This window comes from Pseudophryne corroboree, chromosome 5 (genome assembly GCF_028390025.1).
Source record: "Pseudophryne corroboree isolate aPseCor3 chromosome 5, aPseCor3.hap2, whole genome shotgun sequence".
NCBI classification, from domain to species: domain Eukaryota; kingdom Metazoa; phylum Chordata; class Amphibia; order Anura; family Myobatrachidae; genus Pseudophryne; species Pseudophryne corroboree.
In genome coordinates, this window is record NC_086448.1 from 16,452,908 (window position 1) to 16,479,661 (window position 26,754).

Sequence of the window (26,754 nt, forward strand, 5' to 3'; positions counted from 1 at the left end):
TATTTTTAAGGGGTTTGGTGCTGCATCATCACACTGCATATCAACATCTTCAGAAGGCCAACATATCCTAGCATTCCCACACTCCCTGAAAGCTGCCCTTACTAAATAATTGCAAACAGGTTTGACTTTAACAAATAGTCATTTTGTGAGTGTAACTTTCACAACACAAATCACTGTGTCATTAGGCTGCATAACAAAGTGAAGCATGTGTTTTGTAAGTGCAAATATTAAGACTACACAGGCACAAGTGTAAAAGACCAACAACATACTAAACTCCACTCAGGTCTAACTGTTTCCCAGAAAAAAACCCACATATAAACCCTGTTGTCCTGGCAACCCTGGCTACCTAATGAGTGTCAACCTAGAGTGGACACACAAAACATTGCACACATAAACACTGTACATATAATGACACTCACAAATATGTAAATGCAACATGTACACCATGAAGAAAAACACAAATTTTTGTCCTTGGTACAAGATTTCAAACAGTACAACACTGCATGTTTTGTCATTGTAAGTGTAAGTAGGTAATCATTTAAAAAAAAAAAAAAAAAAAACTTACTTTCCACGGCAACATGAACACTCCCTGAACTGGCTTCAGGGGCTTCCTCTGCCCATTCACTGGGTGGGGATGTTGGCTGGATGGGTGAAGGCGGCTGGATGGGGGAAGGCGGCTGGATGGGGGAAGGAGGAGGGATTGGGGAAGGAGGAGGGATTGGGGAAGGAGGAGGGATTGGGGAAGGAGGCTGGATGGGGGAAGGAGGCTGGATTGGTGCTGGAATTTCAGAGGGGGGGTCTGATTGAGAGGGCGAGGGGGGCGGAGAGAAAGTTAAGCCAATAGAGGGTGAGGGGGGAAGAGATGGTGATTTAGAAGTTGAAGGAGAAGGGGTATGGGAAGGAGGAGAAGGGGTCCCAGAAAGAGATGGAGAGGTGTGGTGAGAAGGGGAGTGTAAAGTGGTGTGGGCCAGGGAAGCTGAGGGGGACTGGGAAGATGAGGGGGACTGGGAAGATGAGGGGGACTGGGAAGATGAGGGGGACTGGGAAGGGGAGGGGGAGTGAGAAGGGGAGGGGGAGTGAGAAGGGGAGGGGGACTGGGAAGGGGAAGGGGGCGGAGAGGTCTGCCGTTGTTGTTGTCCTATAATGATATTTTTGACAACATTTAGTTTACATGTGAAATTACATAGTAAACAATTTCAATTTTCAATGTTCTGTTCCATGTAAAATACAGTGTTTTTTAGAAATGAAAATCAAACATGTATAAATCCTATTCATGTTGGCCACAGCAAACAAAATGAGTCCTAACTTTTACTTTGAAGCTCATTCCGTAATCTAGTCCATTGAGTCATATTGATTGGTCTAGGCAACATCACCAGATCACTATTCAAGGCACCTTATTATATAGGCAGCAATGATCAAGTATTTGGGAACAGTTTCCTGGCTGGTTATTAATTCTTGAAAACATGCACTTGTTTGGTGACAGTTTGCTACAGTCAGTACTGTTTGCCCTAACCACACACACTGTCCTATTTTGTAAAAAAACACACTCAGCGTTGCAATTAGCCTACCACTTAGTGCAAATTTGCACAATGTTTGCTAATATTCTTATGTAATGTAACTTACTTCGTGTATGCATAGAACGTATTTGCTGGCGGATCTCCGCCAACAGCTCGGGAGTCCTCCTGCGGAGATCACTCCATCTCCTCTCAAGTTGAATGATTGACCGCCTGCTGCGGACGCGAGTCCGCAGCAGGCGGCGGACCTCCGCGTAGGCCTCGCGCTTCACCCGATTTGGGATGAAGCGCCCAACGCGGCCTACGCGGCGGTCCATCACCGCAACCAGGACGCGGAGCTCACGCCTGGTGAATGGTGCAGCACGCATCTTGGCAATGGCGTTTTCCTTATTTGGGCATATATTTATAGCGTCTGTTAGCATGTGATTGGTCATAAATCTGTTGTCATTTCTAATAACTTTATTGATCTTTGCAATGCTGTGAAGAGCAGTGTTATTTCGCACGAGCGGAAAAACGCATCCGCAGAAGTAAATTTTTGCATTAAAAAAAAAAAAAAAAAAACCATAACACAAACAGACACAGAGACACACAGTTTTGAATAAAATTGTAAACATATCTGTGTACTCACCACAGTTTGTGTGATCATTCAGCTGGACAGTCACAAAGTGGGCAACATTCAATTTCATTTGTTTTTGTGTTTGTTTAAATAATCAAGATTTTAGGATATAAAACAAATAAGGACACTATTTAGCCACATCACATTATATTTTGTACTAATCTCAAATTGTAAGCTTAACGTGTTAACGGATTTTTACTTTTTTTAAAATGACAAATAAACAAAAACTCCAAAACCATTACACAATGACCTTACAATCTCAAACAAAATGTCAACATTACAAACAAAACATAAGCATCCTGTGCTTTGTTTTTTTAACATAAAAATAATATAAAAACACTATACCTGAAATATTCGGCAACAATCCTTGCCCTCACTTGGCTCCCCCTCCGTGTAACACTCCCACCACCGAAGTGTCGAACAACCCCTGGCTCCTCATCAGGCAATTCCTCTGCCTGAGGAAGCTCTACACTACTCCTTACCGCGATATTATGTAGTATTGCGCACAGGACCACTATTTTACTTGCCATCTCCGGCGAATACATGATGTCGCCACCAGTGCGGTGGAGCACACGAAACCGCCCTTTAAGGACACCAATTGTGCGCTCCACCAGCTGCCTAGTGGCAGTAAGCGCGGAGTTAAATGCCATCTGTGGTCCTGGCCTGGGATTACGGTAAGGAGTCATGAGCCAGGGGGTGCAAGGATATCCACGGTCTCCTGTTTGAGGAAAAACCTTAAATTAAAAAGAGTATATTATAAAATTTCATTTATTTTTAAGATAAAAAATATCTTCAAACTCACCCAATAACCACATGTCTGCTCGTTGACTTGCTCTTAATCTCTGCCATATCCCTGATTGTCTAATGACATATGCATCATGTGAACTTCCAGTAAACTTGGCATTCAGGGAAAGGATCTGGAGGGATGGCCCACAAACAACCATTACATTCAGAGAATGAAACAGTTTCCTGTTTCTATAAATTTCTTCATTATGTCTTGGTGGCTGAATAGCAACATGTGTGCCATCCACAACCCCAATAACATGTGGGAAGCGACTACCACCTTCCTCAAATTGCCGCTTCACCACATCTAGGGCACCAACATCCAAAGGCATATCAATGAATTGCTTCACCCGCTTTAGGAAAGCCTGGCAGACACGCCGCAGGACCTTACTGAACTGGCCCTGCGACATGCCAACCAGGTCTCCCACAACATGTTGATATGAGGCTGTAACCAAAAAATGTAACACAGCAAGGAATTGTGTCAATGGTGGTATTGCTGAAGGATACCGAATTTCAGACTCCAGATCACTCTCTATTATGGAGAGAGTGTCTAGGATTAGATGTGGTGGCAGCCTGTATCTACGCACCACCACATCATCTGGCATCCCAAAAAGTAGGACACGGGTTCTGAAAATTGGTGGCCTAGCACGCCTCCGTTGCCTTGGTTGATGAGGAGCCGGTTGTGGTTGTGGGGCTGGCGGTTGGGGTGGGAGTGCTGGCGTGGGTTGGGGAGGTAGGGCTTCTGCTGCGATAAATATCGACATAACACACTTTTTTGAGATAAAAACAAAAAAATGTTTAATACTCCAAAATTATTTATTAAAAAATATACAAACAATAAATGTATAAAAAAAGGTGGAGTCAACTTACTGCAGGAGCGTACGACATTATTTCTGGGTTAAATTCAGGATCAAAGTGAAAAAAAAAAAAAAAAAAAAATATTAAAAAAAACTACATATGTTAATTTGAGAAAAACCAAAAATGTAAGTTTCTAGATTTCTGAGCATCAAACACATCACAAACACCATAAAACAAATATAAATAAAAATAAAATAAAGGAAAAAATTCAATCAAGTAACAAAAAAAAACCATTTAGTAGCTAGGCCAGGCAAGAAAAACACTACTTTGCAGATCAATCCAGGTAAGAAAAAATACTTGTCTTTACAAAATGGCAAAGAAACATAATAACAACACTTTGAACAAACACAAACAGGCACCAACACAGGCAAAGGGCACTTACCTGATCCAAAATCAATAAAGTTTTTGTGTTTTCTTGCACACCAAAAACTCAAAATATACAAGGGTTTCCTCACCCAAAAAACAACTCCTACAAGAGAACAAAAATGACAGTCAAAAACAACATACAGACCATTCAAACAAACAAACAAACAACAACACAGGCAAAGGGCACTTACCTGATCCAAAATCAATAAAGTTTTTGTGTTTTCTTGCACACCAAAAACTCAAAATATACAAGGGTTTCCTCACCCAAAAAACAACTCCTACAAGAGAACAAAAATGACAGTCAAATCAAAGAAGCACAGGTTTATTTACAAAAATGGACTTGCAAAATATATCTGTGTTTTTTAATAAAAATTAAAAAAAAACCAAAAAAAAAAAACTTTTAATTCAAAAAATTACCAAGAAGATTTCCTGAATACTCACAAACGAAAAAACGCAACAAAAAAATGTCTATATTCAAAACGCAAACGAAAGGACAAATGTATGCTTGACACTCTGCAAATTCCTATAGCACCTTCACGCACAAGCCAACAAACTCAAGTGAAACTCCAAACTACCTACACTCACAGCGTGCAAAGTAGGCCCTTAAATAAGCAGTGCAATCAACCAGATTGTGTACACCTGTGTGAATTAACGCTTCGCACGTAGGTATATAAGCGCACACACCTCGCCGTACACGTCATCACAAACATGGCTTCTCGTGAGCAAATCGCAGCAGAGATGGACCGCATTGCAGAGCAGGAGATGGCATTGCGGAAAAGACGCCTAGATTGCCAAAGGCGCATGCTGGAATACGCCTCTGCGGATGTTGAAGAGGCAGGACCTAGTACTCTGCAAATGTCTGCTTCTGAACCACAACAATTGAGTGGGGATACCCTGCCACACACACAAAGTGACCAAACTGAGGAAGAATTGGCTTTAGCCACACAAACACAACAGGCAGAAGCTGCTAGTGAGGAGGAAGATGGTGATGACCAACAAGAAGAAACCTCACAGGCTACCTCCAGACGGAAGAAAAGACAGCCTGCATTCACTAAGAGGGAGTTGCGTGTCTTGGTCACGCAGGCCATGTCCAAAATCCATAGAGGCCCAAAAAACATGGGGGCAGCTTCAAAAGCTCGCATCTGGAGAGACATCACAAAATCTGTGAATGACGTTGGCTCTGTCGTCAGAACATCACAGGAAGTGAGACGACGGTAAGTGCATATTGACAGTCCTTTTTCTGTGCTAAGTTGACTAAAAAATGTAGTTACATGTGATGTTATGTCTAGCAAACACAAGCAGAACACGTGTCCTATATATTAGCTTAGACAAATAATAAGACTCTACTTTGTCCCTCTTTCACAATACATATGTAGGTGGGCCGACTTCAAATCCCGCCTGAAGGCAAAGAGGGCTGCGGAGTGGAATGCCTCAAGGGCTACAGGTGGAGGAGCACCTGTCGCTGTGGAGTATACTGACTTGGAGGAGATGGCGATGCCCTGTGTCAGTTATGAGGAGGGCCAAGGGGTGTCTCATATGGACACGGACCTGCCTGAGATCCTGACGGGACATGACTTGGAAGGTAAGTTTACACATTTAGTTGGCTGTAATTTTGACAGTATTTCTAATAACAAACTAATTTTGTATCCTACTTTTTTCCCACACATTCTTCTATTTGCTTGCCACAAAACACAGCACAGGGGGGGTGATCCGTTTGAGTCACAGGACGGTTATGTGGTTGAGGCTGAGGTGGAGGGACCTAGTGAGTCTGGCAGTGTGGGCCAACAAATCCCACCTCTGCAGGTTCCTACTGGCCCCCCCACCCAACCCTCTGCTATCCCGGAGATCCTGCTTGAAATCGCTAGGTATGGTGAGAGCCTAAATCGGTTTCAAGACGGGGTCATCCGGGAGGTAAGCCAGATAGCTGTCCGGCTCACTGAGCACCGAACCTGTGTTGAGCAAGGTGTTGCTCAACTCTGCCAACGTCTGGCAGAGATCAGGCAGGGCCAAGAACAACTTGCCTCCTCATTCCAAACCCTTGCAAATAACATCTTGCAAGGGCTCCAGGCCATCGCTGTCTCCCTTGCCCACAGTGGCAGAGAGCCACCCACATCGGCTACCTCCCCTGCCCCTGCCCAGGAAGAACAGCCCACTGGGCAGGCCCAACTAAGGTCGCTCCGCAGACCTTCCAAAGAAGAACAGCCTCAGGCGGGGAGAAAAAGAAGAAAGTGATGTCTCTCCAGATGGCCAGCACCCATGTTTTTGATGTTGCCTCTATGTATTTTTGGAGCTGGCTTGTGTGACCAGAATGGATAACTCCCTCTTAGTGAAATGTATTCTTTCTGTTTGGATGTATTGTAGCCTGTGAGTTTATGTGTATAAACACCAGAGCCATCTTCCTCTTACTAGTGTGCTATGTATTGTTGTGTTTGTGTGGTGGATCCTAATTCTTTCTCATTTGGTTTAAAATTTGTGTGTGGCAGGGTGTGTCATGTTTTATTTATGCTTTAAAAATATACTTTTGTCAGAAGCAGAAGTTTGCAGAGTACTGAGTTCTGCTATCTAATGATTGTCAGTGCCATCTGCTTGCTGCTTGGTCCATCTCTGCCTGTGCGACTCACGTGGAGCCATGTTGTTTAAAGGTTGTGAAATATTATGATAGTAATAAAAAATATATTGTAAAAATTTGAGCAGTTTCTTCAAGGTAATGCAGTTCCAGAAAGATTAGGTCAGCATATAGACACTTGTAGACCAATCTGTTAATTCTCCTTAAAAATTGAAAATTCAAAAAAAAAAAAAAGGTATGCTTTGCACCACACTTTAATGTCCATATTAAGTAAACAGACACGACGCTTTTTATAAATATCTATGGTCAACAGGACATCATTTCAAACATTGTGAGATATTATAAGCAAATATTATTGTGACTTTGAAGACTAAATTAAAGTGTATGCTGCATTATGTGGGTGTTGGTTTATTTGTAACAAATGTTGCAGATTTCAAACACTTTCACAAATATTTTCACTTGCTTGTATTTGGGAGTCTTACACACATTAAAACAAGTTTAAAAAATGCTTACACAACAAATTCAACAAAAAACACACCCTTATTTGGCAGTGTGTGAGATTTATATGTGAGTAGAATAAACATGTAATGTGTGTTCAGACAATTGCTGGTTGGTAACTTTCATCTGCTCATTAATTAACAAGTAATTGGACATCAGATGAATGTGATATCCAATTAACTGCATACACACTTGTACCAGTACTTCGCAAATGTAGAGTAACTGCAGACCTACTCTGCTGCTGCGTGAATGTTGCTACGGTTTCCTATGTTAGTTTTAACAGCGACAATGTTTATTTGCGAAAAACACGCCCATTGCGAGTTGAATACTCCCACACTGTACGCCCACTTTCACGCCCTTGTCGGAGCATTGCGAAGTCTCGCCTCCGCCACGCCCACGCCACTCCTCGTTTTCGTTTGGCAGTTACGGCTTTATTTTTTCTGAGTAATTTTGCACAGTTGTCGTACGTATGTACTCGCGCATGCGTAATCACGCATTTGCGCATGCGCAGATACTTACATTTCGTACATTTGCGATGCGATGACTCATAGCGATCAACTCGGAATGAGGGCCTAGGTTAGTTAGTAGCTTATTTTTGAAAAAAACATGTAAACACATACATTCACACACTAAACATCCACACCAAATTATGCTAATTACATTTATGTGTGGCACAGTTTACACATCTCTTGCACTTCTTAAAAAACAAACATGGTAATGTCCAATTATGCCTACAAAGTGTTCTTGAGGTATTCTTTCCAGACTTAATTGGTCATGCACACAATCAATTATTACACTAATTTGATTTATAATTGAGGGACGCTTGCTGAGTTTGAATTGCAAGGTGTCATCTAAATTAAGAAAAAAAAACCATTGCTGTGCGTTTGTTTGCACAAACCTTAGCACATTTAAGAGGAATGCGTAAATCTACGATGAGTTCGGATTTTTACGATGAGGAGTGTGCGTATGCGATGGATTCGCATTAATGCGTTGTGATTTGGCATACGCCTACTTTGTGTAGTACTGCGTACGAAATAGCAAATGTACGTTGGGGGCGGATGTTCGCAGTTTTACAACATAATCGCAACTTTGCGAATATGTTGTGCGAACGAAAAACATAGCGAACAACTCGGAATGACCACCATTGTTTTTTTGTAGAAGAACTACAAGTCCCAGCAAGCCTCCCCGCAAGCTGGTACTTGGAGAACCCCAAGTACTAGCATGCGGGAAATAACGGGCCCACTGGTACCTGTAGTTCTACTACAAAAAGAATTCCCCCCAAAAAACACAACACACACACCGTGATAGTATAACTTTAATTGACATACATGCACACTTACACACACACATACTTTCCTATGTTGACACGGAGCACCTCGGTCCCCTTGTTCAATAGAATCCACGGGGTACCTGTAAATAAAAATTCTACTTACAAACAATCCGGCGTCATTCTGTCCTCTTCTTTCACTTTGTAATCCACGTACTTGTTGAAAATAAAAAAAACAATAACCCGGTGCACGCACTGAAAGGGGTTCCATGTTTACACATGGAACCCCTTTCCCCGACTGGCGGGACCCCCCCTGTGACTTCTGTCAGTGAAGGTCCCGCCAGGCAATCAGGCAGCGCCACGTCATGGCACTCTCCTGATTGGCTGTGCGCTCCTGCACTGTCAATCAGGAGGAGCACACTGGTTACAATGTAGCGTAGCAGCGCTCCATTGTATCCAATGATGGGAACTTTGCGGTCTGCGGTTAACCGCAAAGTTAATTGGGGTCACCCACATGAGTGACCCCAATTACCTTTGCGGTTAATCGCAGACCGCAAAGTTCCCATCATTGATTACAATGGAGCACCGCTACGCTACATTGTAACCAGTGCGCTCCTCCTGATTGACAGTGCAGGAGCGCACAGCCAATCAGTAGAGTGCCATGACGTGGTGCTCCCTGATTGGCTGGCATGACCTTCACTGACAGAAGTCACGGGGGTCCCGCCAGTCTGGGAAAGGGGTTCCATGTGTAAACATGGAACCCCTTTCAGTGCGTGGACCGGGTTCTTCGTTTTTTTATTTTCAACAAGTACGTGGATTACAAACTTAAAGAAGAGGACAGAATGACGCCGGATTGTTTGTAAGTGTAAGTTTTATTTTCAGGTACCCCGTGGATTCTACTGGACAAGAGGACCGAGGTGCTCTGTGTCAACATAGGAAAGTATGTGTGTGTGTAAGTGTGCATGTATGTCAATTAAAGTTATACTATCACGGTGTGTGTGTTGTGTTTTTTTGGGGGAATTCTTTTTGTAGTAGAACTACAGGTACCAGTGGGCCCGTTATTTTCCCGCATGCTGGTACTTGTGGTTCTCCAAGTACCGGTTTGCAGGGTAGGCTTGCTGGGACATGTAGTTCTCCTAAAAACACAATATTCATTATTTTTACACAAAGGCTATCAGCCTCCCATCCACCGCCCACGGATGGGGGGGACAGCCTCGGGCTTCACCCCTGGCCCTTGGGTGGCTGGAGGGGGGGTCCCCTTGATTTAAGGGGTCCCCACTCCTCCATGGCATCCCCGACCAGAGGTGACTAGTTGGGGAGGTAATGCCACGGCCGCAGGGACCAGTATAAAATTGTCCCCTGGCAGTGACATTATCTGTCTGGCTAGTGGTGCCCGGTGCTGGTTTAAAAAATACGGGGGACCCCTACGTCTTTTGTCCCCCATATTTTTTGAACAAGGACCAGACGCAGAGCCCTGTGCTGGTTGTTTAAATATGGGGGAACCCTACACAATTTTTTTCCCCTGTATTTTTTCAACCAGGACCGGCTCAAAGAACCCGAGGCTGGTTAAACATAGGAGGGGGGACCACACGCATTTTTTTTCATTTTTAACCCTTTCATCACTTCATAGAATATACACAATGAAGCCCTGCATGAATCTCACTGATCCGGCCGGGATTCATTGTGTTATTTCTGGCAGTGTTTTGCTAATCACTCCCGTGAAACACTGCCTGACAATACGAATCACATCGACATTGGAAAATACGGAAATAGAAAACCCGGCAGCTTAGTAAATTACCGTAGATGGGCCCTCATTCCGAGTTGATCGGTCGGTATTTTTCATCGCATCGCAATGAAAATCCGCTTAGTACGCATGCGCAATATTCGCACTGCGACTGCGCCAAGTAATTTAACAATGAAGATAGTATTTTTACTCACGGCTTTTTCATCGCTCCGGCGATCGTAATGTGATTGACAGGAAATGGGTGTTACTGGGCGGAAACACAGCGTTTTATGGGCGTGTGGATGAAAACGCTACCATTTCCGGAAAAAACGCAGGAGTGGCTGGAGAAACGGAGGAGTGTCTGGGCGAACGCTGGGTGTGTTTGTGACGTCAAACCAGGAACGACAAGCACTGAACTGATCGCACAGGCAGAGTAAGTCTGAAGCTACTCTGAAACTGCTAAGTAGTTTGTAATCGCAATATTGCGAATACATCGGTCGCAATTTTAAGAAGCTAAGATACACTCCCAGTAGGCATAGGCTTAGCGTGTGTAACTCTGCTACATTCGCCTTGCGACCGATCAACTCGGAATGAGGGCCATGGATTCAAAAGTTGCAGTAAAATACGTCCGATAAAATTTGAGATCAAACTCCCTAAAAACGGCACAAACACGAATATTAGTAAATAAACCCCCTGGTGTGAGGGTCTGCAGGTTCTCTGCAGAGCAATGTCACATTATTCCATCAATCACTTCTGGCATACTGTACATACTGTACATTGCAGGCGGTGGCTGGGGCAATCTACCCTACACCAAGATGGGAAATAATACTTATCGGTAAGGGGTTACCAGGGCCCAATGCATTGGACCGGGTCTCCCCCTCACCTAGAGGAACGTGGCGGGGATGAGCACCGTGACACGTTACTGATAACAAAGATAAGGAATGTTTAACATTACTACTAGGGGTCTCCCTAATCTGCATGTACAGAAGGATGAGAACATGGCGGCACACTTAAGCTTTGTTGTTCTGCGTATAAGTTGCACTGCGTATGCGTCCTGAGTCCGTGTGCACAATGGCTCAGCGGCGATGATGAGATGCACGGTCTCAGAAATGTCTTGAAAATGTTTTGGGCGCTCCTGGGTGGTGACTGGGAGGTGGTTATTAGGATGCACTTACGGTGCATCCTAATAACCATCTTATGGGGGGGGAGGGGCATAGGCCAAAGCAGGAGGGGTTTCTGGTTGCCCAGGAACCCCCTTCTCGGTAAGTGACTCAAATTATGACAATAGCAATGGTATATGATACGACTACTAGAGCTGCTGCACCATCATGCAGTTTGGGGGACAGAGCAGAACTGCTGCACATGCCCAGTTGTAGCAGATTCTGCTATCAAGTTTGCTGTGTGTGTTTGGATCTGTATTCTCAATCACAAGCAAACAATGATATATGTAATATACAGTATGAGCTGGCTGCCTTACCCGGGAATAAGGCAACCAATACATATATTACATACCCCATGGCATGTATGTTTATATGTGCTGACAGGCTCCCCCTGCATTGTGTGGCAGGCACTGCAGACCAGGGGCAGCAGACACCACCGGTGGTGTCTAAAGATGACGCAAGAGGGATCTGAGCTTCTGTCTGGTTTCTGTACTAGGAACCCATTACCGAACCACTGCTTCTGCTAACCCAGCTTCTGGCAAGTCCTGACCAGGGGCGGATTTACCGCTAGGCATCCGAGGCACACGCTTAGGGCCCGGCGAGTCTCAGGGGCCCGGCCACGGGAGCCGTGCTGCAGGGGACTTTATTTTGAAGGGAGAGTGGGTGATGAGAATGGGGAGAGTAATGTGCGTGACGTGGCCCTCCCACTTGTAACTGCTGCCTGGGAGAGAGACACTACAGGTGTCCGTGCCCGCTCCGGCTGCCACGTGTAAGGCGGCTCCTTGTGTGCTCATGACAGTGTCTTACTGTTACAGTCCAGTGCGGTGCGGGTGTCTTTTTCAGCGCCTGCCCGACTCATACGTATGGAGGGCGCCGCTGCTGACAGTGAGACACCTTCACTCACTGTACAGTCCGCGGCCGCCCGCCGGCTCCCAGCGGCTCCACGGTGCTTCTCCGCCCGGCCTTTCCTTTCCGCCCACCTGTGTGCCCGCCCGCCGGCTCCCAGCGGCTCCACAGTGCTCCTCCGCCTGGCACTTCCCTCTTACCCGGCTATGTGCCGCCCGCCGGCTCCCAGCGGCTCCATGGTGACGGTCCTCCTCCCGCCCGGCCCTCCACTCGTGTGGCTCACACATGCAGGCCCGGCGACGGGGGGGGGGGCAAAGGGGACACCCGTATGGGGCCCCGAAGTTCAGGTCAAGGGCACAAAATATACGGGTTTGCAGTGACTAAATATGCTGCTGAAAATGTGCCCTCAAATTAAACAATTACCAGGCTGCAGCAACCCAAAACCTCCAGCCCCCGTTTAGCCAGTCGCTTGGCCGATCCTCGCTGAGACGCCGTCACTTCGCACCACGCTGCTTGTCCCTGCCGCCGCTGATGACGAAGAGCCGGGCTGCTGAGCCGCATACTGGAGCCGCCTGCAGCTTCACCGCTTCCTACCGACCCTGGCTGTGGTGAGTGTATGTATATGCATGCCACGGTAGTGGATCGGGTACCACGGCGTGTAAAAATAGAGGGAAAGTGCCGGTGTGTTTATATAAAAAATCCATATGGCCGGCACTCCCATATCTATACAGCTTGCCAAGGTGCCAGTCAAAGAAGAGGTTAATATGGCATGCATACAGGACGGCACTCAGTGGACGTCTGTGGGGGCAAAAAAATGCTCACAACTCCATGGATATCAACGTTTCGGGTTTAATACCCGTCTTCAGGTTGCTGTTTCCTGAAGACAGGTATTAAACCCGAAACGTTGAAATCCATGGAGTTGTGAGCATTTTCTTGCCCCCACATAAGTCCACTGAGTGCTGTCCTGTATGCATGTTATATATACATGTATGATTTTTTCCTGACGACGGGACTTTGGGTCCCGAAACGTTGAAGTAAACTTTTGCTATTTAAAAATCCTGCAGTGCCGCGTATTACTCTCTCTGCCAGGAGAGTTCCATGTTGTTTATATATATATATATATATATATACTAGGTGCTTCATCGCGCCCTACGGGCGCTCTTCACACCGTCGCAAGGGGCTACGCCCCCTTAACCCTTGCATGACTTTCTGGGGTTTAATATTTGTATTATATGGAGTATTACCTGCATTCCTTTGTTAGTGGTTAAATATTGCACAATGAAAGGGCGTGCAATGGTGAAGGAGGCGCAGCCCCTTGCGACGGCGTGAACAGCACCTGCAGGGCACGATGTACAGAATGTAGCGGGTGCTGGGGGGACTGCGGATGGTGTCTGTAGATGCTGCGGGTGGAGGGAAGGCAGAAGTGGGGGTGGGGCCCGGATGGGGAAGGTTCGGGAGGTGCTTCGCATGGGGGAGGGGCAGAGGAGTGGGGGATGCAGATGGGGGAGGGGTCCGGAGGCACTGCAGGTGGGGGAGGGGCAGGGGTGCCACGGGTGGGAGAGGGGCAGGTGTGGGGATGTTGTGGATGGGTGAAGGGTTCCGGGGGTGCTGTGGGATGGGAAGGGACGGGAGTGCCGGGGGTTGGGTAGGGGACCACAGGCACCATGGGTAGGGTATGGGCAGGTACGGGTGTTGCGACGGATGGGAAAGGAGGTCCGGAGGTGCTGCAGGTGGTGGAGGGGCAGGTGCGGGGGTGCCATTGGTGGGGGAGGGGTGGGTGAGGGGGGGACCGCTGATGGAGGAGGGTGTATGCAGATGCTGCGGGTGGAGGGGGGCAGGTGTGGGGGGAGACATATAAGGGGGGTGAATGGTGGAAGGGGCCTGGAGGTGCTGTGGGTGGTGAAGGGGTGGAGGAGTGGGAGCCACGGGTGGTGTAGGGGGTCTGGAGGCACAGCATGTGGGGGAGGGGTGGAGTGCCGCATGTGGTGGAGGGGAAGGTGCGGAGGTGTGGTGCATTGGGGAGAGGTCTGGAGGCACTGCGGGTACTGTACATGCCATAAAAGGTAGTTGGAGGGTATGCAGTAACAGGGCCAGGACAGGGGTGACAGGGTCAGTACAGGGTTGACGGGGCCAGGACAGGGGTGACGGTGCCAGGACAGGGGTGACGGGGCCAGGACAGGGGTGACGGGGCCAGGACAGGGGTGACAAGGCCAGGACAGAAATGATAGGGTTAGGATAGGGGTGACAGGGCCAGGGTAGGGGCGGCAGGACCAGGACAGGGGTGACGGGGCCAGTATAGGGTTGACAGGGCAAGCACAGGGGTGACAGGGCCAGGATAGGGGTAACAGGGCCAGCATAAGGGTGACAGGGCCAGGATAAGGGTGAAAGGGCCAGGATAAGGGTGAAAGGGCCAGGATAAGGGTGGCAGGGCAAGGCCAGGGGTGACAGGGACATGACAGAACACAGGGCACGGGAGAGATTGGTATTAGGGACAAAACAGTGGTGACAGACAGATGTGTCTTACCGGAGTCACTGCTGCTGGCTGCTGCTGTTCCACTCCAACCTGTTGGGATCTGCTGCTGCTGGAGACTTGGCATGGCTGACTCTCTCAGGCTGGAGTCCTGCTTCCTCTGCCCGTCCGCATCCCTCCCCCCCTCCTCAGTCACACACCGCAGACCTCGCGCAGCTGCCGGGCACTGTGGTAAGGGGAGACTGAGAGTGACTGGTTAGCCCCCAGGAGATGCTGCGGCTGGAGGGAGGAGGGGGTCATAGCATGCACGTGGCGCGGACCTCACGGCTTCCGGGCACTGTGGTAAGGGGAGACTGGGAGTGACTGGTTAGCTCCCAGGAGACGCTGCAGCTGGAGGGAGGAGTGGGTCAGAGCCTGCAAGCAGCTCGGATTTCTGCAGCGCTACCCGCCAGCTAAATTGTGTGAATGAGCTGGGCGCACTCCACTGCGGGTGGCAGCGCTGCAGCTAGCGGTGGGGTTGCCGGGGCTGGAGATAACAGAGGCAGTACGGAACCTGCACAGCGGCAGGTGCCCCACTAAACTGCAGCTAAGAAGCGTGGAGTGTGCCAGAAAGTGACGCTCCTCTGCACCAGAGAGACCCTGCTGAGTATGCCGATGTGGGGGGCAAGCACACTGTGAGCCGGTGCCCGTCTGTCTGTATGACATACCCCCTCACACACCCTCATACCTCCCAAATGTCCTGATTTTCGCGGGACAGTCCCATTTTTGGGGGTCTGTCCCGCTGTCCCACCCGCAGGTCGCAGTGTCAGGCGGTGGGGGGGGGGGGGGGGCAGTTGGAAAGCTCCTGTACAGGTTGAGTATCCCTTATCCAAAATGCTTGGGACCAGAGGTATTTTGGATATGGGATTTTTCCGTATTTTGGAATAATTGCATACCATAACGAGATATCATGATGATGGGACCTAAATCTAAGCACAGAATGCATTTATGTTACATATACACCTTATACACACAGTCTGAAGTTAATTTTAGCAAGTATTTTTTATAACTTTGTGCATTAAACAAAGTGTGTCTACATTCACACAATTCAGTTATGTTTCATATACACCTTATACACACAGCCTGAAGGTCATTTAATACAATATTTTTAATAACTTTGTGTATTAAACAAAGTGTGTGTACATTGAGCCATCAAAAAACAAAGGTTTCACTATCTCACTCTCACTCAAAAAAGTCCGTATTTCGGAATATTCCGTATTTCGGAATATTTGGATATGGGATACTCAACCTGTACTCGCTGTTCTGCTTAGCAGAGCAGCGGTGAATAGTGGAGACAGAGGGAGAGGGGGCATCAGGGGGTACGGATTAATGGGGGGGTTCCAGCAGCAGAGCCGGATTAAGGGGGGGGGGGGGGCAGGGGATACGTACCGTTGGCCCCACAGTTTTAGAGGCCCCCCCGGCTGGAGTAGCTCTGTCCCAGCTCAGAAGCTCCCCCCCCCGTCCTGCCAGCAACAGTGGCAGCATTGTGCTACAGTCAGCACGCGCTGCTGCGTGTTGGCAGGTCTGTGGTGGTGCAGGGAGGCAGCAGTCTCCCTGCTTTCTTCTGCCTGTGCGGGTGTGTAGGGGGGAGCGACCACCTCCTCTGGATTTACCCCTAGCTGAGGGGCCAAAATCCCATTAAAAATATAAAAATAAAAATCGAAATTTGCCTAAGGGGGCGTGGCCGCGCGGGCGCGATTAGGCCACGCCCCCAACCCACAGCAGGCACAGCAATGAGATAGGGCTCCCCTGTCTCAAGTGCCCTGTGCCCCCCGGACTCATAATCAGCCCCTGGGAGCATGCCAGCAGCTCACAGAGCACTGGGCATGCCCCCTCACTGACGAAAACGGGGGCCCTCCCGTGAAGCCACGCCCCCTTTTCGCCGAGTGTGTTTCCCTCCTTCTGCCTGGAGAAAGCTCCTGCAGAAAGCTGGGAGGTGTGCACCCCTGCCTGTGACATGCCCAATGCCCATGCTATCTGCTTCTGCTCCTAGTCTCCTGTAGATTTGGCCAGATCTCTGTGACTCATTTGACTAACTCCGCCCAGTGTTGTGACTCCGCCCAGCGTTAGCAAATGAATCACAAGGTCACAGAATAGGGCTATTATATAGGAGATTTTTTTTTTTTTCATGGTGTGAACAGCTCTGTATATTGTTAGTGGATCGGGCGCCGCAGCATGTAATAAACAGAGGGAGAGTGCCGTTATATATACCTGCACTCTCCCTCTATTTATTGCATGCTGCGGCGCCCGATCCACTAAAATATACAGAGCTGTTCACACCATAATTGTTTGCAATGGGACACGGGACAGGGAGCTGGGACCATGGGAGTCATTCCGAGTTGATCGCACGCTGCCGATTTTCGCATCGCAGCGATCAGGCTTCTACGGGTACGGGTACAAAGCGGATCGTTGCTGAGCGGTGGATTTAATTAAGAATCCATTCACACAGCCGATCGCAAGGATATTGACAGAAAGAGGGAGTTTGTGGGTGTCAACTGACCGTTTTCTGGGAGTGGTAGGGAAAACGCAGGCGTGTCTGAGCGTGTGGAGGGCGAGTGTGTGACGTCCATTCCAGCACCAAAAAGACTGAAGTGATCGCAAGGGCTGAGTAAGTCCAGAGCTACTCAGAAACGGCACAAACTGTTTTTGCAGAGCTCGGCTGCACAGGCGTTCACAAACTTGCAATACACTCCCCAGTGGGCGGCGACTATGCGATTGCATGGCTGCTAAAAGAAGCTGGCGAGCGATCAACTCGGAATGAGGGCCTATGTCAGAGAAGGTCTCTCTCTCCCCTCTCTCTCACCCCCCTTCACTCTTACCTCCCCTCTCTCTCTCCCCCCTTTCTCTCTCTCCTCTCTCACCCCCTTCTCTCTTACCTCCCCTCTCTCTCTCCCCCCTTTCTCTCTCTCCTCTCTCACCCCCTTCTCTCTTACCTCCCCTCTCTCTCTCCCCCCTTTCTCTCTCTCTCCTCTCTCACCCCCTTCACTCTTACCTCCCCTCTCTCTCTCCCCCCTTTCTCTCTCTCTCCTCTCTCACCCCCTTCTCTCTTACCTCCCCTCTCTCTCTCCCCCCTTTCTCTCTCTCTCCTCTCTCACCCCCTTCTCTCTTACCTCCCCTCTCTCTCTCTCACTCTCTTCTCTCTCTCCTCTCTCACCCCCCTTCTCTCTCTCCCCTTTCTCTCTCTCACTCTCTTCTCTCTCTCCTCTCTCACCCCCTTCTCTCGCTCTCCCCTTTCTCTCTTCTCTCTCCTCTCTCACCCCCTTCACTCTCTCATCCCCTTCTCTCTCTCCCCCTTTCTCTCTCTCTCCCCTCTCTCTCACCCCCCTTCACTCTTACCTCCCCTCTCTCTCTCCCCCCTTTCTCTCTCTCTCCTCTCTCACCCCCTTCACTCTCTCACCCCCTTCTCTCTCTCCCCCTTTCTCTCTCTCTCCTCTCTCACCCCCTTCACTCTCTCACGCCCTTCTCTCTCTCCCCCTTTCTCTCTCTATCTCTACTCTCTCACCCTCTTCTCTCTCTCTCTCCCCTTTCTTGCTCTGTCTCTTCTCTCTCTATCTCTACTCTCTCACCCTCTTCTCTCTCTCTCCCCTTTCTTGCTCTGTCTCTTCTCTCTCTCTCCCCCCCATCTCACCCCCTTCACTCTCTCACCCCCCCTCCCCTTTATCTCGCTCTCCCATCTCCCCTTCTCTCTCCCTCTCCCCTCTGTCTCCACCCCCAGTGTTTTTATCAATAGTTATGCCATTTATAAATAAGTCTAGTTTATCCAGTCAGTGGCAGTTCTAGGGGTGGGCAAATTTGTATTAGGGGCTACACTATGGCATTATGTATAAAACGAAGCTCTACTGTAGTGTAATGTAACGGACGCTACTGTGCGGTGTAATGTAACTGACGCTACTGTGCGGTGTAATGTAACTGACGCTACTGTGCGGTGTAATGTAACTGACACTACTGTGCGGTGTAATGTAATGGTTGCTACTGTGCGGTGTAATGTAACGGACGCTACTGTGCTGTGTAATGTAACTGACACTACTGTGCGGTGTAATGTAACTGACACTACTGTGCGATGTAATGTAACTGACGCTACTGTGCGGTGTAATGTAACTGACACTACTGTGCGATGTAATGTAACTGACACTACTGTGCGGTGTAATGTAACTGACACTACTGTGCGGTGTAATGTAACGGACACTACTGTGCGATGTAATGTAACTGACACTACTGTGCGGTGTAATGTAACTGACGCTACTGTGCGGTGTAATGTAACTGACACTACTGTGTGTTGTAATGTAACTGACGCTACTGTGCTGTGTAATGTAACTGACGCTACTGTGCGGTGTAATGTAACTGACACTACTGTGCGATGTAATGTAACTGACGCTACTGTGCGGTGTAATGTAACTGACACTACTGTGCGATGTAATGTAACTGACACTACTGTGCGGTGTAATGTAACTGACACTACTGTGCGGTGTAATGTAACGGACACTACTGTGCGATGTAATGTAACTGACACTACTGTGCGGTGTAATGTAACTGACGCTACTGTGCGGTGTAATGTAACTGACACTACTGTGTGTTGTAATGTAACTGACGCTACTGTGCTGTGTAATGTAACTGACGCTACTGTGCGGTGTAATGTAACTGACGCTACTGTGCGGTGTAATGTAACTGACGCTACTGTGCGGTGTAATGTAACTGACACTACTGTGCGGTGTAATGTAACGGACGCTACTGTGCGGTGTAATGTAACTGACACTACTGTGTGTTGTAATGTAACTGACGCTACTGTGCTGTGTAATGTAACTGACGCTACTGTGCGGTGTAATGTAACTGACGCTACTGTGCTGTGTAATGTAACTGACACTACTGTGTGGTGTAATGTAACTGACGCTACTGTGCGGTGTAATGTAACGGACACTACTGTGCGATGTAATGTAACTGACACTACTGTGCGGTGTAATGTAACGGACGCTACTGTGCGATGTAATGTAACTGACACTACTGTGCGGTGTAATGTAACGGACACTACTGTGCGATGTAATGTAACTGACACTACTGTGCGGTGTAATGTAACGGACACTACTGTGCGGTGTAATGTAACGGACACTACTGTGCGATGTAATGTAACTGACACTACTGTGCGATGTAATGTAACTGACACTACTGTGCGGTGTAATGTAACTGACACTACTGTGCGATGTAATGTAACTGACACTACTGTGCGATGTAATGTAACTGACACTACTGTGCGGTGTAATGTAACGGACACTACTGTGCGGTGTAATGTAACTGACACTACTGTGCGGTGTAATGTAACGGACACTACTGTGCGATGTAATGTAACTGACACTACTGTGCGGTGTAATGTAAGGGACACTACTGTGCGGTGTAATGTAACGGACACTACTGTGCGGTGTAATGTAACTGACACTACTGTGCGGTGTAATGTAACTGACACTACTGTGCTGTGTAATGTAACTGACACTACTGTGCTGTGTAATGTAACGGACGCTACTGTGCGGTGTAATGTAACGGACACTACTGTGCGGTGTAATGTAACGTACACTACTGTGCGATGTAATGTAACTGACGCTACTGTGCGATGTAATGTAACGGACACTACTGTGCGGTGTAATGTAACTGACGCTACTGTGCGATGTAATGTAACGGACACTACTGTGCGGTGTAATGTAACTGACACTACTGTGCGGTGTAATGTAACTGACGCTACTGTGCGGTGTAATGTAACTGACACTACTGTGCGGTGTAATGTAACTGACACTACTGTGCGGTGTAATGTAACGGACGCTACTGTGCAGTGTAATGTAACTGACGCTACTGTGCAGTGTAATGTAACTGACACTACTGTGCGGTGTAATGTAACTGACACTACTGTGCGGTGTAATGTAACGGACGCTACTGTGCGGTGTAATGTAACTGACACTACTGTGCGGTGTAATGTAACTGACACTACTGTGCGGTGTAATGTAACTGACGCTACTGTGCAGTGTAATGTAACTGACACTACTGTGCGGTGTAATGTAACTGACACTACTGTGCGGTGTAATGTAACGGACGCTACTGTGCGGTGTAATGTAACTGACACTACTGTGCGGTGTAATGTAACGGACGCTACTGTGCGGTGTAATGTAACTGACGCTACTGTGCAGTGTAATGTAACAGACACTACTGTGCGGTGTAATGTAACTGACACTACTGTGCAGTGTAATGTAACGGACGCTACTGTGCGGTGTAATGTAACTGACACTACTGTGCGGTGTAATGTAACGGACGCTACTGTGCGATGTAATGTAACTGACACTACTGTGCGGTGTAATGTAACGGACGCTACTGTGCGATGTAATGTAACTGACGCTACTGTGCGATGTAATGTAACGGACGCTACTGTGCGATGTAATGTAACTGACACTACTGTGCGGTGTAATGTAATGGACACTACTGTGCGATGTAATGTAACTGACGCTACTGTGCGATGTAATGTAATGGACACTACTGTGCGATGTAATGTAACGGACACTACTGTGCGGTGTAATGTAACTGACACTACTGTGCGGTGTAATGTAATGGACACTACTGTGCGATGTAATGTAACGGACACTACTGTGCGGTGTAATGTAACTGACACTACTGTGCGGTGTAATGTAACTGACGCTACTGTGCGGTGTAATGTAACTGACGCTGCTGTGCGATGTAATGTAACAGACGCTACTGTGCGATGTAATGTAACGGACGCTACTGTGCGGTGTAATGTAACTGACACTACTGTGCGGTGTAATGTAACGGTCGCTACTGTGCGGTGTAATGTAATGGTTGCTACTGTGCGGTGTAATGTAATGGTTGCTACTGTGCGGTGTAATGTAATGGTTGCTACTGTGCGGTGTAATGTAACTGACGCTACTGTGCAGTGTAATGTAATGGTTGCTACTGTGCGGTGTAATGTAACTGACGCTACTGTGCGGTGTAATGTAACGGACGCTACTGTGCTGTGTAATGTAAATGACGCTACTGTGCGATGTAATGTAACTGACGCTACTGTGCGATGTAATGTAACTGACACTACTGTGTGGTGTAATGTAACTGACGCTGCTGTGCTGTGTAATGTAAATGACGCTACTGTGCGGTGTAATGTAACGGACGCTACTGTGCGGTGTAATGTAACTGACGCTACTGTGCGGTGTAATGTAACTGACGCTACTGTGCAGTGTAATGTAATGGTTGCTACTGTGCGGTGTAATGTAACGGACGCTACTGTGCAGTGTAATGTAATGGTTGCTACTGTGCGGTGTAATGTAACTGACGCTACTGTGCGGTGTAATGTAACGGACGCTACTGTGCGGTGTAATGTAAATGACGCTACTGTGCGATGTAATGTAACTGACACTACTGTGCGGTGTAATGTAACTGACACTACTGTGTGGTGTAATGTAACTGACGCTGCTGTGCGGTGTAATGTAACGGACGCTACTGTGCAGTGTAATGTAATGGTTGCTACTGTGCGGTGTAATGTAACTGATGCTACTGTGCAGTGTAATGTAATGGTTGCTACTGTGCGGTGTAATGTAACTGACGCTACTGTGCGATGTAATGTAACTGACGCTACTGTGCGGTGTAATGTAACTGACGCTACTGTGCGGTGTAATGTAACTGACACTACTGTGCGGTGTAATGTAACTGACACTATTGTGCGGTGTAATGTAACGGTTGCTACTGTGCGGTGTAATGTAATGGTTGCTACTGTGCGATGTAATGTAACTGACACTACTGTGCGGTGTAATGTAACTGACGCTACTGTGCGATGTAATGTAACTGACGCTACTGTGCGGTGTAATGTAACTGACGCTACTGCGCAGTGTAATGTAACTGACGCTACTGTGCGGTGTAATGTAACGGACGCTACTGTGCGGTGTAATGTAACTGACACTACTGTGCGATGTAATGTAACTGACGCTACTGTGCGGTGTAATGTAACTGACACTACTGTGTGGTGTAATGTAACTGACGCTGCTGTGCGGTGTAATGTAACGGACGCTACTGTGCAGTGTAATGTAATGGTTGCTACTGTGCGGTGTAATGTAACTGACGCTACTGTGCAGTGTAATGTAATGGTTGCTACTGTGCGGTGTAATGTAACTGACACTACTGTGCGATGTAATGTAACGAACGCTACTGTGCGGTGTAATGTAACTGACACTACTGTGCGGTGTAATGTAACTGACGCTACTGTGCGGTGTAATGTAACTGACGCTGCTGTGCGATGTAATGTAACGGACGCTACTGTGCGGTGTAATGTAACTGACGCTACTGTGCGGTGTAATGTAACTGACGCTACTGTGCGGTGTAATGTAACTGACACTACTGTGCGGTGTAATGTAATGGTTGCTACTGTGCGGTGTAATGTAATGGTTGCTACTGTGCGGTGTAATGTAACTGACGCTACTGTGCGGTGTAATGTAACGGACGCTACTGTGCGGTGTAATGTAACTGACGCTACTGTGCGGTGTAATGTAACTGACACTACTGTGCGGTGTAATGTAACTGACACTACTGTGCGGTGTAATGTAACTGACGCTACTGTGCGATGTAATGTAACGGACGCTACTGTGCGGTGTAATGTAAATGACGCTACTGTGCGATGTAATGTAACTGACGCTGCTGTGCGGTGTAATGTAACGGACGCTACTGTGCAGTGTAATGTAATGGTTGCTACTGTGCGGTGTAATGTAACTGACGCTACTGTGCAGTGTAATGTAATGGTTGCTACTGTGCGGTGTAATGTAACTGACACTACTGTGCGATGTAATGTAACGAACGCTACTGTGCGGTGTAATGTAACTGACACTACTGTGCGGTGTAATGTAACTGACGCTACTGTGCGATGTAATGTAACGGACGCTACTGTGCGGTGTAATGTAACTGACGCTACTGTGCAGTGTAATGTAATGGTTGCTACTGTGCGGTGTAATGTAACTGACACTACTGTGCGATGTAATGTAACGAACGCTACTGTGCGGTGTAATGTAACTGACGCTGCTGTGCGATGTAATGTAACGGACGCTACTGTGCGGTGTAATGTAACTGACACTACTGTGCGGTGTAATGTAATGGTTGCTACTGTGCGGTGTAATGTAATGGTTGCTACTGTGCGGTGTAATGTAACTGACGCTACTGTGCAGTGTAATGTAATGGTTGCTACTGTGCGGTGTAATGTAACTGACGCTACTGTGCGGTGTAATGTAACGGACGCTACTGTGCGGTGTAATGTAACTGACGCTACTGTGCGGTGTAATGTAACTGACACTACTGTGCGGTGTAATGTAACTGACACTACTGTGCGGTGTAATGTAACTGACGCTACTGTGCGATGTAATGTAACGGACGCTACTGTGCGGTGTAATGTAAATGACGCTACTGTGCGATGTAATGTAACTGACGCTGCTGTGCGGTGTAATGTAACGGACGCTACTGTGCAGTGTAATGTAATGGTTGCTACTGTGCGGTGTAATGTAACTGACGCTACTGTGCAGTGTAATGTAATGGTTGCTACTGTGCGGTGTAATGTAACTGACTCTACTGTGCGGTGTAATGTAACTGACACTACTGTGCGGTGTAATGTAACTGACGCTACTGTGCGGTGTAATGTAACTGACACTACTGTGCGGTGTAATGTAACTGACGCTACTGTGCGGTGTAATGTAACTGACACTACTGTGCGGTGTAATGTAACTGACGCTACTCTGCGATGTAATGTAACTGACGCTACTGTGCGGTGTAATGTAACTGACACTACTGTGCGGTGTAATGTAACTGACGCTACTGTGCGGTGTAATGTAACTGACGCTGCTGTGCGATGTAATGTAACGGACGCTACTGTGCGGTGTAATGTAACTGACACTACTGTGCGGTGTAATGTAACGGTTGCTACTGTGCGGTGTAATGTAATGGTTGCTACTGTGCGGTGTAATGTAATGGTTGCTACTGTGCGGTGTAATGTAACTGACGCTACTGTGCAGTGTAATGTAATGGTTGCTACTGTGCGGTGTAATGTAACTGACGCTACTGTGCGGTGTAATGTAACGGACGCTACTGTGCGGTGTAATGTAACTGACGCTACTGTGCGGTGTAATGTAACTGACACTACTGTGCGGTGTAATGTAACTGACACTACTGTGCGGTGTAATGTAACTGACGCTACTGTGCGATGTAATGTAACTGACACTACTGTGCGGTGTAATGTAACTGACGCTACTGTGCGATGTAATGTAACAGACACTACTGTGCGGTGTAATGTAACTGACGCTACTGTGCGATGTAATGTATCTGACACTACTGTGTGGTGTAATGTAACTGACGCTGCTGTGCGATGTAATGTAACGGACGCTACTGTGTGGTGTAATGTAACTGACACTACTGTGCGGTGTAATGTAACTGACGCTACTGTGTGGTGTAATGTAACTGACACTACTGTGCGGTGTAATGTAACTGACACTACTGTGCGATGTAATGTAACTGACACTACTGTGCGGTGTAATGTAACTGACACTACTGTGCGGTGTAATGTAACTGACGCTACTGTGCGATGTAATGTAACTGACGCTACTGTGCGATGTAATGTAACTGACACTACTGTGCGGTGTAATGTAACTGACACTACTGTGCGGTGTAATGTAACTGACACTACTGTGCGGTGTAATGTAACTGACGCTGCTGTGCGGTGTAATGTAACTGACACTACTGTGCGATGTAATGTAACTGACACTACTGTGCGGTGTAATGTAACTGACGCTACTGTGCGATGTAATGTAACTGACACTACTGTGCGATGTAATGTAACTGACACTACTGTGCGATGTAATGTAACGGACGCTACTGTGCGGTGTAATGTAACGGACGCAACTGTGCGGTGTAATGTAACGGACGCTACTGTGCGGTGTAATGTAACTGACACTACTGTGCGGTGTAATGTAACTGACACTACTGTGCGGTGTAATGTAACGGATGCTACTGTGCGGTGTAATGTAACGGACACTACTGTGCGGTGGAATGTAACGGACGCTACTGTGCGGTGTAATGTAACGGACGCTACTGTGCGGTGTAATGTAACTGACGCTGCTGTGCGATGTAATGTAACTGACACTACTGTGCGATGTAATGTAACGGACGCTACTGTGCGATGTAATGTAACGGACACTACTGTGCGGTGTAATGTAACTGACACTACTGTGCGGTGTAATGTAACTGACACTACTGTGCGGTGTAATGTAACGGATGCTACTGTGCGGTGTAATGTAACGGACGCTACTGTGCGGTGTAATGTAACTGACGCTACTGTGCGGTGTAATGTAACGGACGCTACTGTGCGGTGTAATGTAACTGACGCTGCTGTGCGATGTAATGTAACTGACACTACTGTGCGGTGTAATGTAACTGACACTACTGTGCGGTGTAATGTAACTGACGCTACTGTGCGGTGTAATGTAACGGATGCTACTGTGCGGTGTAATGTAACGGACACTACTGTGCGGTGTAATGTAACGGACGCTACTGTGCGGTGTAATGTAACGGACGCTACTGTGCGGTGTAATGTAACTGACGCTACTGTGCGGTGTAATGTAACGGACGCTACTGTGCGGTGTAATGTAACTGACGCTACTGTGCGGTGTAATGTAACTGACACTACTGTGCGGTGTAATGTAACTGACACTACTGTGCGGTGTAATGTAACTGACACTACTGTGCGGTGTAATGTAACTGACGCTACTGTGCGATGTAATGTAACTGACGCTACTGTGCGATGTAATGTAACTGACACTACTGTGCGGTGTAATGTAACTGACGCTACTGTGCGATGTAATGTAACTGACGCTACTGTGCGGTGTAATGTAACTGACGCTACTGTGCGATGTAATGTAACTGACACTACTGTGCGATGTAATGTAACTGACGCTACTGTGCTGTGTAATGTAACTGACGCTACTGTGCGATGTAATGTAACTGACACTACTGTGCGATGTAATGTAACTGACGCTACTG

General features: G+C 47.6%; 1 long non-coding RNA gene across 1 annotated transcript; it reads right to left on the minus strand.

Moving 5' to 3' along the window:
• Positions 1-576: 576 nt before the first annotated feature.
• On the minus strand, positions 577-3,103 carry LOC134927103 (uncharacterized). Its single transcript, XR_010177555.1, has 4 exons — positions 2,933-3,103; positions 2,476-2,848; positions 2,143-2,164; positions 577-1,138 (listed from the first exon to the last, which is right to left on the minus strand). It is a non-coding gene; the product is annotated as an uncharacterized LOC134927103 (long non-coding RNA).
• Positions 3,104-26,754: the final 23,651 nt, after the last annotated feature.